At 37.0% G+C, this 13,720-nt stretch overlaps 1 protein-coding gene across 1 annotated transcript in view; it reads left to right on the top strand.

Moving 5' to 3' along the window:
- LOC102259738 (chromosome unknown open reading frame, human C4orf22) overlaps nucleotides 1-13,720 on the top strand; it is a 561,692-nt gene that overhangs the window by 61,685 nt on the left and 486,287 nt on the right. The gene's annotated exons all lie outside the window — the stretch shown is intronic.

Below are 13,720 nucleotides of genomic sequence, written 5' to 3'. Positions count from 1 at the left end.
ATACTACGCTGTGGTAAAAAAAAAAAAAAGAAGGAGTTCTTACCATTTGCAACAGCATGGATGGAACTGGAGAACATTATGCTAAGCGAAATAAGCCAGTCAGAGAAAGATAAATATCATATGATCTGACTCATTTATGTAATACAATGAACATAAACTGATGAACAAAAACAGATCCAGAAACAGAGAAACATCAATCAGACCGTCAAACCTTAGAGGGAAGGTAGGGGGGGTTGGGGGTAAGGGGGAGAGATCAACCAAAGGTCGTGTATGCATACATATAAGCCTAACCAATGGATACAGACAACAGGGGGGGTGAGGGCATGAGTGGGGGGGTGTTATGGGAGGGTAAGGATACATGTGTAATACCTTAATCAATAAAGAAATTTAAAAAAATTTGGTTGTGTTACATATGTCAAGACTGTGTTTTGATTATAATTTACTATATATATATATATTTTTTTCATTTTTACTTTTTTTGTTAGGTTTTGATAAAGTATGTACTATCTTTTCCTTGAAGATTTATAATTTAGGACATGTAGTTGAAAACATGTTAAAAGTAGGCATAGATATTACATAATCTCACTATAGGTATAAGAGGCAGGATTATTCATTTAAATGACATTTTAAATCTACACATTTTTGCCCATCTATATATATAAAAGCCTAAGCGACCAAACAACCTAACGACCGGTTGACGGGTCACTATGACACACACTGACCACCAGGGGGCAGACGCTCAACACAGGAGCTGCCCCCTGGTGGTTAGTGCACTCCCACAGTGGGAGCGCTGCTCAGCTGACCGACCTGTCCCGGCAGCCCACCAGTCTGGCGGCAGCCACTCACTCCCTCAGTAGTCCTGCAGGTCCAATCTCTGGAGAACTGGCCAGGCACCAATGGACCTGTGCCTCTGGCCTCCTGGAAGTTGGCCTCAGGCACTGTGGCTGCTTCCTCTCCCTACGCTCCAGAAGGAAGAAATGATATAAAAGTGGCCACCAGGTGGCTCCCCACAACTGGCGCGAACGTCAGTGGGATGGATCCAGATCCTGGACCCACAAGGGCATCCCACCACCCACACCCCCTTCAGGATGGGCTCCAGATGTAGGGCTCATGGCTGGCGAGCACCGCTGTGGTGGCGTGAGCCTCTCCCGGTCAGGACTGACTGGGCGCGAGCCCATGGCAGGCACAGTGGGGCTGGGGTGAGTGAGAGCAGCAGGCAGCATTGGACTGCCGGTTTCAGCCCAATCCCTGCAGGCTATGCCAAGGGACCCCATCCATGCACAAATTCGTGCACCACGCCTCTAGTTGGAAATAAAATAAAGCAATTTTCTCTATGACATTTCAAGATCTTTCCATAAACTTTATCCTACCAATTACTGATTTGAGTAAAATGAAGACAATTCTCAAAAGATGCTATTATAATGAGCAAACCAGATAATATGTCAAGATATTTTATAAATTGCATCATCGTGTTGTAATTATTGACTTAAAGATTAATTTATAATGATTTCCCATGTGTAGAAGTTACAGCCTGGGGATTTGGTAGAGGCTCAAAACATTGACCTTTGGGAAAGGAAAGCACAGGGGCAGGACTTCTATCACCAGCAGCTTACCAACAGGAAAGTAGCCCCAGTCTTGGGAACTGAGATCAAGGGTAAATGCTCTGATGTCATAGTGATGGACTTTCCTCCAGGTGGCAGTGTGTGTGTGTGTGTGTGTGTGTGTGTGTGTGTGTGTGTGTGTTTATATTTTGACACTATAGGTCATTTTTACTATTAGAGAAGGATTAGTTTCACATTTGGGTGGAAATTTGAAATCCAATTGTGTTTCATATTCCATTACATTAAAGGGTTAGTACTTCACCCCCAAAATGCAGGGTGATGCATTATGATGTAGGAAATGGTTATGTGCCCCACAATTCTGTGGCTCCTAACACTTGTCTCCACCCTTAGATTTTCATGTCCTGTTCTGTCTCACTAAAACACAGCTCTAGTGTGCCTTCTGTCTAGCTTCTCGTCACCCATTGCTCCAGCCTACTTTTCTTATTTCCCCACAACCTCCCTTTGTATTCACATTCACCCACATGAACTGCTCCCTGTACCTCCCATGGGCTATGGACTGGCTTGCTTCTATGCCTTTTCATATGCCTGTTTGTTCATTTGCTGAGTAACTATGTGTTGGGGCCTGCTCTGTGCCAGGCACAACTTTGCTCTCACTAAAATGACCTCTCTCTTAATCTCCCTACATATAATCCTGTCCATCATTCAAAGCCCAGCTGAAACATTTGTTTTTTGTATTTAATTTTATTATTATTTTTAAAATTTTCAATTACAGTTTACATTCAGTGCTACTCTACATTGGTTTCAGATGTACAGCATAGTGGTTAGATAATAATATACTTTATAGAGTGGTCTCCCTGATATTTCAAGTACCCACATGGCCCCATAAATACTTATTGCAATATTATTGACTATATTTCCAATGCTGTAATTTACATCTCCGTGACTAGTTCGTAACTACCAGTTTGTACAGACAATGGAATAATACTAGGCCATAAGAAAGAATGAAATCTTGCTTTTGTGATAGTGTGGATGAACTAAGAGGGTATTATGCTAAGTGAAATAAGTCAGACAAAGACAAATACCATGTGATTTCACTTATATGTATAATCTAAAGGACAAAATAAACAAAATAGGAACAAACTCATAGATACTGAAACACTTCTGGAAGCCTTCCTTGATATACCTTGATAGTGCTATTCACCTTTTCTTCTGGGATCTCATGACATAATATTATTACCTGTTTAAAGAGATATTTTTATTGATTTCAGAGAGGAAGGGAGAGGGAGAGAGATATAGAAATATCAATGATGAGAGAGAATCATTGATAGGCTGCCTCCCGCACACCCCTTACTGAGGCTGGAGCCTGCAACCCAGGCATGTGCCTTGACCGGGAATTGAACCTTGAATTCCTGGTTCATAGGTTCACACTCAATCACTGAGCCACACCAGCGGGCGACATAATATTATTTTATCTGTATTTTCTAATAATAAGTCACATTCAGTTTTGCATTGTCATTGCTTATGTAAGGTTTTTAGAACTTTTATTAGATTATAGCCTCCTTGAGGACACAGGCTATGTTTTAGTCCCCTGCCCCCCTCCTAATCCTTAGCATGGTACTTTGTATATTGTCATATGCAATTGTGGAATAAATAACTAAAGTTAGATTTTAAACCAGTTTAAATTCAAACTAATTTCTATGTTGATAAATTAGGAAACTAATAATCTAGTACTTTATGACATTTTGTGGTCTTGGTATAGCAGCTTTCTGAATAATTAACATTTACTGATAACTTATCTAATATTTTTGAAAACATTATTTTAAGAAATATTCTATATTATAAACTAACATTTGACAAGAATACCCAATGGAGAAAAGATAGTTTCTTTAGTAAATGATGCTGGGAAAATTGGATATTCACTTGTAAAAATTGCAACTAGACTCCTATCTTATATCACTCATAAAAATGAACTCAAATGGATTAAAGAACAGAAACCATAAAACTCCTAGTAGAAAACATGGAAAAAAACCTTCTTGAGGTTTTTGCAATGATTTTGGATATGATACCTAAAGCACAAGCAAAAATAAAAATAAAGAAGTGGGACTACATCTAACTAAAAAACTTCTGCAGAGCAGAAGAAATAATCACCAAAACAAAAAGGCAACCTACAATGGGAAAAATTATTTGCAAATCATATATCTGATAAGGGGTTGATGGCTAAAATATATGAAGAACTCATACAACTCTAGCAAAAAAGCAAATAATCCAATTAAAACTTGGGCAAAGGATTTGAACAGACATTTTCCCACATATGATATATGAATGGCCAACAGTACATGAAGAGGTATTCAACATTATTAATCATGGGGAGATGCAAATCAAAACCACAATGAGATATCATCTTGTGCCTTTTGGGATGGCTATCATAAAAAAAGACCAGTGATAACAAATATTGGTGAGGATGTGGAGAAAAGGGGACCCTGTGCACTGTTGGTGAGATTTTAAATTGATACAGACACCATGAAAATCAGTATGGCAGTTCTTCAAAAAACAAACAAACAAACAAAAAACAACTAGACATAGAACTATCATATGATCCAGCAATTCTACTTTTGGGAATATATCCAAAGAAAACAAAAATACTATGTCGAAGAGATATATTTGCACCCCCATGTTCATTGCAGCATTATTTACAATAGCCATGGCATGGAAACAATTTAAGTATTTATTGACAGATGAGTGGATAAAGAAAAAGTAGTTCATACATATTGTCAGGAAAAGAGGAGAATTTTCCCCTTCTTAAGTTTTTATGGCTGAACTAATAATAAAATTGACACAAGATCAAATTAACAGTAGGAAAAAAAATACAATGTGTACACATAAGAGAATCATCAATAATGCTCCAAGAAATGAGAAACGATGAACTAGTCAGCCAGCATTTGATACTGTTCTAGACAAAGAAATAATACATTTGTGAAGAATTGACAGGACAAAGAAAAAGTTAGTGCTCATTAGAAAGGAATCTAAGGTTTGGGTATTCCTTAGTGAGGAATCCAAAGTTTGGCCTCCGTAGTAAATTAATAAAGAGACAAGGTTTGTTTATACAGACTCTTGGGCCATGGATCTCTTAGCTCTAGTGAGGAGGTTGACTCCGGGCACCTTTCAGAGGGGAGATTTATTTCCTGCATTCAGAGAGACAAGGGGGAGGGGTTAATGTACTCTTCTTACACTGGCTGTCAAGTAACTTTAATTCAGGTAATGATATGCCATTGTGGGATATTTTGGTGTGCCCTGCTCTGGGCCCTGATAATATAAAATAGAATATTATTGAGCCATAAAAAAGAAGAAAATCCTGCCATTTGTGACAACATGGATGGACATTGAGAGCATTATGCTAAGTGAAATAAATCAGATAAAGACAAATACTGTGTGATTTCACTTATATGTGGAATCTAAATAAAAAAGAAGAAAGAAAAGAAAAAATTATTTTAAAAAAATAGATCACATTCATAGTTACCAGAGGTGGGAGGGAGGGAAATTGGAGGAAGGGGATCAAAACTACAAACTTCCAGTTATAAGATAAATAAGTACTGGGGATGTAATGTACAACATGATGACTGTAGTTAGCACTGCTGTGTGGTGTATTTGAAAGTTATTAAGAGAATAAATCCTAAGATTTCTCGTCATAAGGAAAAACATTTTTCTCCTTTTTTGTATATAAGATAATAGATATTAACAGATATTAACTAAATTTATTGTGGTAATCATGTCACAATATGTGCAAGTCAGTCTATTATACTGTATACCTTAAACTCTTACAACACTGTTATGTCAATTATAGCTCAGTAAAATGGCGGGGGGGGGGGAGCACGTGTAAGTCAGAAAGCAGTGGAAAAGTAAAGAGCACAGTGTCAGGCAAGAAGAAATTTTTCACAAATATTTGCTGAACAAATGAATGAAAGGAAAAAAGGAAACCTGAAAAGGAACCCTGGTTTGCCTTAAGCCATGTTGGAAGAGAGGGACGTTCCTTGCTCCAGTGGGCTCTTCTCTCTCTGCCCATGGCTCTTCCCCTTATCTGCCCACTTATGGTGGTGTGTGGAAGATGGGGTTGAAGTTTTAACATGTAAGATCACATTCTAGGAATGCAGTGATGATAGCCTGAGGAGTTGAAGAAGAGGAATTATTGGAAGATGTTTGTTCTACATTATAAAATCCCAAAGATAGATTTCACATGACCAGAATGGGAATTACCATTCACACTTTCCTGCAGGCTCTGGGTAAAAGTTGCTTTTGTGTTTATCACCAATATAGTACAATGTCATCTTTTGAGAGTCATTGTGAGCTAGCATTCATGGGTGGCACCAGGGATGAGGCAGCTTCCTAAGGAATGATGGATTCAGCATGAAAGAATTTGTATTAGCCTGGCCGGCATGGCTCAGTGGTTGTGTATCGACCTATGAACCAGGAGGTCACGGTTCAATTCCCCAACAGGGCACATGCCCAGGTTGTGGCCTTGATCCCCAGTAGGGGGTTGCAGGAGTGTGGGCATGCAGAAGACATCTGATCAATGATTCTCTCTCATCATTGATGTTTCTATCTCTCCCTCCCTTCTTCTCTGGAATCAATAAAAATATACTTAAAAATATGGTTTTGAGAAATTTCAAAGTGAACTCAATTCTATAATCAAATTCTTATAGAATATTAAGTCAAATAAGGCAGGGAAAAAATGCAGTAAGTAAGTTAAATTAAGTAGGTGAAAAACATTAATTATAAGATAGTATTATATAGTAAAAAGAAATTTAATTTTGAATTGTTTTTCTTTTTCTTTTTAAAATATATTTTTATTGATTTCATAGAGGAAAGAAGAGGGAGAGCGAGATAGAAACATCAATGATGAGGGATGCCTCTTGCACATCCCCCACTGGGGATTGAGCCTGCAACCCGGGCATGTGCCCTTGACTGGAATTGAACCCAGGACCCTTTTGTCAGCACACTACACTATCCACTGAGCCAAACCAGCTAGGGCTGAATTTGAATTGTTTTTAAGAAATTAAATGTTGTAATAAATTGTCATGTGAGAATAATATAATATGTGCACAGGTATTCTAAGTCTTTATTTGTTAGAGATAAATATGAAATGATATGACATGTGAGATTTCCTTTAACATAGGAGGGGAGGGGAAGAATGAGATGACAGATAAAATGATTGACAGAAGACATTGATAATTGTGGAAGCGGGGTGATGGTTGCTTGGGGGACTTAATATATTATTCTCACTCTTTGGGTGTTTAAAATTTTAAATTAAAAAAAAAGAAAAAATATTCAAACAAGTAAGTTGGCATAGGATAGTCTCAGGCATAAGGAAGACACTGCAAGCTTTTACTGCATCAGTGTACCTCTCTACTTCTCTTTGAATTGTCATAGTTTTGGGGATTATTCTGGGTAGAGGGTGTTTAGTGCGCCTTGTAATAGTAATTGGATTATAGGCTGTACTTAGCATTTTTATTTTCTATGTCATTTTCTTTTTACATCTTGCAAAGCCTATCCCATAATTTCTCATAATTTTTTTTACATTGTATACTGTATGGTAGGCTCTCAATAAATATTTGTTGAATGAATAATAGGTACTTAATACATACCTATTGAATTGAAAATGATAACTATATAACAAATGACACAGAGCAAATTCTTAACTCTTGCTCCTGGTAACTATTTCTCCATTAGGGAGTGATAAAAATATTTCCCCCTTATAATCCAATGCATTTATTACCACACATAATGTTTTGAGAACACACGCATCTCTGGGGATACCTTTGGTAGATACAAGGATTTTTCTCCTTCCTTTCTTTGGGGAAGGACTGATTTAGGCTTCTGTGAAGACAACGTTTAGTGTTATTTCTTGTTCCATTATCTCTTCCTAGGTCTTTTCATTTAGAATCTTTGTAAACACAGGTGTATAAACAGAATTGTTTTCAATGAAAGGGAACTTTGCCCTTAGCAAGCCTCTGAACAGTTGTGTTCTGCACCTGCAGTAATAAAATTTGAAAGAGATAATGTATTGAATTTTAATCACATGTTGCCTTGTTCCATATTCACTGTTTAAAAACATTTCCTTTATTGTGGAGTTGTTTGTAAAAAATACGGTGTTGAATGGCCTGAATAGTGATTTTACACTGGGGGATGATTATAGTCTTGTGTAAAAATAGCAGACTCTTAAGTTAAAGTGAAAATGTCTGGTAATCAAGCTGGAAGAAAGTTGATCTCAGTAGAAATGCTGTGTGTGTGTGTGTGTGTGTGTGTGTGTGTGTCTAAATGTATAGATGAAGTTGTATTTTTGTGCAAATATAGAGAAGAGAAAAGGATCATTTAGTCAATAACTATATATATTAAAATTTTTATAACATCAGTATATTTAACAAAATTGACCAGTGAAGGGGAACGGAATTTGCTGCCCCAAATACACTTTTTTGGTATTAGGAGTATCGTGAGCTGATTATTTTTTAAGAAGCAGCAGATGCCAGAAAAGCTCTGAACACTTAGTGGAAGCTACCCTTTTGTAAGGGATATTTACATTTATAAGGGAAATCTCTTATTTGTTAAGGGTGTCTCCCTCTCCAAGACAGGAAGAGGAGGAGGGTTAAATCTCTAGAAACTCTCGTCAATGGAGAGACAATGACCTAAATCTGAATAACATTCTTATCCTTGTTTACCTTGCTTTGCCTGATAACCTCCCATAACTGACTCCCCTCCCCCACAACATCTTATTTTATCTTTAGCTGGAGATGGTATTTAAGGTGGTGGCTTGGGTCATTCTAGGGAGTTACTCAGTTTTCCTTGGTCTAACTCTTATGTATAGGGGGTATACAGAATATTGAACTTCTGTTTATTTTTCTCCTATTAATATGTTTTTTATTTCATGCGGAGGTCTCGGCCGGCCAAGAATCTAGGAGGATAGAGAAAAAATTCTTCTTCTTCACCAACAGCATCAAGGACAGTTAACAGAGTTCCTAGAACTTTAGTATTTTTTAATTTGATTTTTTAGAAACAGTCTGACATTTAACATGTTAACTGTTTCCACATTTATTTACCTAAATATATTCAATAATTATTTAATAGAGATTACTTCAGTTATTTTTTAAAGCAAATTATGAAAGAAAAAAGTGTTATTCTTATTATCCATTACTTTTCTTTATTTATTTTTTAATTTTTAAAAAAATATGTTTTTACTGATTTCAGAGAGGGGAAGGGAGAGGCAGAGAGGGATAGAAACATCAATGATGAGAGAAAATTATTGATTGGCTGCCTCCTGTACTCCTGCTACTGGGGATTGAGCCTGCAACCCTGACTGGGAATTGAACCATGTCCTCCTGGTTCATGGGTTGATGCTCAACCACTGGGCCACACTGACTGGGCTCCTGTGTGTGTGTTTATGTTTAATATGACCATTATATTATGTTTTGCTATGTTTTCTGGAAGACTGTGGATATGGAGTTCACTAACAATTTTCTAAAAGGTGGAAAATATACAAAGGTTAAAGACTATCTGCTATTCTTCATCTTCATAAAAAAAGTGAATCTAAAAGCCAGAATATATGAATTTAGGTTACATATTATATTAGCATTTAGGTTACATTTATGTTATAATTTTTAGAGATTCAGCATAGCATAGTGTGGGATTTCCCAAACTTGCCTTCATAGAACCTTCTTGGAGGTTCCCTTGCTTAGTAGATTTTTGGGTCCCCCAGGCCTGCCGAATCGGAATCTCCAGGGGAAGGGGCCTGGAGTGTTTATTAAACATAGAATCAGTGGGTCCAAAATGGTTAAGAGCAGGCATTTGGGCCTAGAGTATCTGAGTTTGCAACTTGATTTCACTTAATAACAGGATATCAATGGGGAAGGTATTAATAGCTCTAAGCCTCGGTTTTCTCATATATAGAACGGGGGCAATGGTAATAGCTACTAAGAGGGTGGCTATATGGATAAAATGAGATGGTAAACTATGTTAACCAGCGTAAGTGATGTTAGACATCATTTTTCATTGATGAAATAGGAGCTTTCAAGACAGGTGGGTTGGGTAGAAACTGTCCAAGCACCACTACTTGTGTGGCTGGGGTAAGAAAACTTGGGGCATCCAACAGCTTAATCTCTTTAGATTGACACAGATCTGTAGACTTTCTTCAGTCCTTTATTTTACTGCATAAAGGAGGGGGATGCTGAGGTCAGCTAATCCTGCCCCCAGAATGCTGTTTGTCTCTGAATCCATCTTTAATATGAGGCTCTTGCTGGAGAGCCCAAGGGCTAGTTCACAGAACTATAAATGTTTATACATCTGGCAGAAACATTATGAAACTAACTTTATTTTTACATACTCCGGTAGTAAGTTGCAGGCAAGGATGCTTTTACCACTCAATGGCCTTTAATCATTAGAAGCAATGAAACAAGAAATACTGAGAAAAAAAATGTGACCAATTTTGAGGGACCACTATTAAGAGATAAACTGAGGCATATTAAAAATTTCAACAGTTTATTTGAACAAAAAAATTGAATTGGGCAGTGCCAAACCAGAAGTGGTTAGCATTTTTACCTTAGCCTACTTGAAGTATGGTGGACAAAGAAGGATCCATGTGAAAACCTGTTCTGCTATAGTCTCCTCTGTCCCATTGTCAATTTTGTGTCTACCTGTGACTTGCCTACTTCCCCTTTGAAATCTCAGATCTCCATTCCTTCCTTGCCCTTTGTCCAAAATGGCATATAAATCTCAACTTCCAATGTGTTTGGGGGTCTCATATCTTGTGGCACCCATGGCATATACATTCATAATAAACTTTATGTAGTTTCTCTTGTTAATCTATCTCTGTTAATTTGATTATTAGCCCAGCCAGAAGAACTTACAAGGTGGGAGGAAAAATTATTCTTTTAGCCCCTCCAACAGCGTATAATTAGTCCATGCTATTTAATTCACTTTGCCATTCGTTGTCTTTTAATTGGTATATTTAGGTCATATATATATTTACTGCTCCAGTCAATGAAAAGGAAACTTTATTGAAGCCCCAGGACTATGTGGTTCATGCACATGGGAGCCGAGGAGGGCCAAGGAGTTGGTAGAGGGGCCTTATTTGACCTATAAAGTGGTGTGGGCAGGATTTAGGTCATGGGGTGTAATTTTAATAATTTAAGTGATCTGCATGGGAATGGGTGTAGAATCAGAAACGTTGACCTTAGTATCATCATGTCTTAACCATCTGAATTAATTAGTATAAGAAAATAATGTACAAATGTAGTAATATATGAAGACAATGTTTCCTTGGGAGAGAAATGAACTAATTATGGTAAAAATATTTTAGTAGAAACAACACTGCATTCTTTTAAAATGAAATCATGAATCGAGGTAAACTAATATTTCCAAAATTATTGACACTCTATACACAATGTGTGTATTTTTCTTGGCCTTAAACACTTTTTTCCACTAAATCAGATTCATTGCATTTGGCAAGTTTTTCAGAAAGAGCATGAGGTTATTTGTGGGCTGAGTATTTGACAAGTTCACACAATGTACAGTTCAGAGTTCAAAGTTGAAATCACAGTACTGTTTTTCTTGACAAGAATTCTCTCTGGCAAAGAGCCTAGGAAAATTCTGGTAGGTTTCCATGCATCCCACCCAATATTCAACTAATATTATAAAATCAGTCATCAGCTGGGACTAACTAATTGCTCTGGAGTTATTTATCTGAACAAGATGACTCTTTATTAGCCTTGCTGAAACAATAGGGCATATTTAATTGAAAGACTCACAGACTCTTTTGCCTAAAATTTGGTGAGAAAGTAGAAATGTATCTTTGAGAATATAAAAACCTTAGACAACTATATTAATGGTAAGATATTGTAATGGAGACACCATATATATATATCAGTATAAAATCTAAGTAAGAACTATCTAGAAATGTTTCTGCTTTTAATTTATTTAATGATATGTTATGGTTGTATTCTAACCAGGCCATCATCATTCTTCACTTGTTAATTTATTTTGGTGACTATGGTGCTGAAATTTTATGTAATTTTCAATTATAAACTCTTCTTTATGAAAATCTTATACCACATTCATATAGTACAAACTTACACTGAGTGGCCAGATTATTATGACCACCTGACGTTTGTAGGCAAATTAGCTATAATTTCGCGCTGAAGTTGCTAGAGGAACAGACCATTATAAATAGGGAAACAGGTTGTTTACCACGACAGTAGAAGTGATTTTTTTCTGAAGATATGGGTAAACAACGCGATTTAACAGCCTTTGAATGTGGGATACACACACACACACACACATACACACACACACACTGAATGGCCAGATTATTATGTCCACCTGACGTTTGTAGGCAGATTAGCTGTACACTGCATCGTATGGGATATGGAAGCCAAAGGCCTGTTTGAACACGTTTGCTGTCTGCAGTTACCAAGATAAAACGTCTCCAATTCGATTAGACAGTTGATCATTGGAAAAGAGTCATGTGGTCTGATGAATCACAATTCCAGTTGCATCATGCAGATGGTAGAGTGAGAATTTGACGGAAACAACATGAAAGCATGCACCCCACATGCATGAGTACAACCCTTCAAGCTGGTGGGGACAGTGTTATGGTTTGGGGCATGTTTTCTTGGCATGATTTGGGCCCTTTAATTCGTGTGGAACAACTTGTGCTTGTATTGTGCAGGAGTGGTTTCAAGAACATGAGGGAGACTTTACCTTGCTTAGGTGGCCCCCACAATCACCAGATCTCAATCCAATTGAGCATTTGTGGGACGAAGTTAAAAGAGCCATCAGGCAGCTGGTTCCACAACCATCAAATCTCACAGAACTGGACAGTGCTATTCATCAGGCATGGTGTCAGATTCCTCACATCACCTTTCAACATCTCGTGGAGTCAATGCCAAGAAGAATCACCGCAGTATTGAAGGCAAAAGGTGTCCCAACGAAGTACTGATGGGGTGGTCATAATAATCTGGCCACTCACGTTCAAATATATCCCATGTTCAAAGGCTGTTAAATCGCGTTGTTTACCCCTGTCTTCAGAAAAAAAATCACTTCTACTGTCGTGGTAAACAACCTGCTTCCCTATTTATAATGGTCTGGTCTTGTAGCAACTTCAGCGTGAAATTATAGCTAATTTGCCTACAAACGTCAGGTGGTCATAATAATCTAGCCACTCGATGTATATTGAGCATAAAATTTGATTTTTAAGTGTAGGACCAAGCTATGAAATGTTGCATAACTAATGTGATTCCAGTGGACTTCATCAATGTTTTTTAATATAATTAAATATTATTTTTGAAAGAAGTTGATTTGGGATTAAGAGCTGTAATTTGTAATGTGTCATTGCAAAACATTATGTAAAATGGCCATATTTGTAAATCAATAAAGAAAGGAATGTCTGAATCTCACTTATAAATAGATATAGAAAAATCTAAAAGCAAATAAAGATGGAAACTATTTTATGATGATAAAATATTGGGAATCAGCACTTAGTTTTCTTTCATTTATTTCATTTATGTTATTTCTAAAGGAATGTATATTTTTTGGCATGAAGTTTCCAGTATTCATACAGTGTTTGACCTATTTTTTATGTACTTTTGTTCATGTTAATGGGAATCTGGAGTTGGACGGAGGGGAGTAAGATAACTAACTTCACATCTTTCCCAGATTATTTTCAGCAACATGTATTTTTTTGACATGTAAACACATAGTTTATTTTTTCCTTTCATCTTTTTGTTTTCTTTCTTTATTGATTAATGTATTACGTATGTGTCCTTATCCCCCCATTGCCTCCCCCTCCTGCTCATGCCCTCACCCCCCTGGTGTCTGTGTCCATTGGTAATGCTTATATGCATGCATACAAGTCCTTTGGTTGATCTCTCCCCCTATTTCTCAGCTTTGTTCCTTATTTTGTATGCCCAGTAGAGCACTAAATGACTGCTCTCAAAGAACAAAAAATTTACTTTCATCAAAGAGGCTTCAAAAAAATGGTATGGCATAGCAGATAATGAGCAATTGTTTTTCTGTGCCTATTGTACTTAATTAATTTTGTTCCAAATCTGTTAATTCCCAAATATCCAATACTATAGAGAGAAAAGGGATATGAAAAGCTTTATAAAGATGTGTAA

The sequence above is a fragment of the Myotis brandtii genome, unplaced genomic scaffold (genome assembly GCF_000412655.1).
Source record: "Myotis brandtii unplaced genomic scaffold, ASM41265v1 scaffold111, whole genome shotgun sequence".
Lineage (NCBI taxonomy): Eukaryota > Metazoa > Chordata > Mammalia > Chiroptera > Vespertilionidae > Myotis > Myotis brandtii.
The sequence above is the reverse complement of the archived record's forward strand: the minus strand, read 5'-3'. Positions and strand labels throughout refer to the sequence as shown.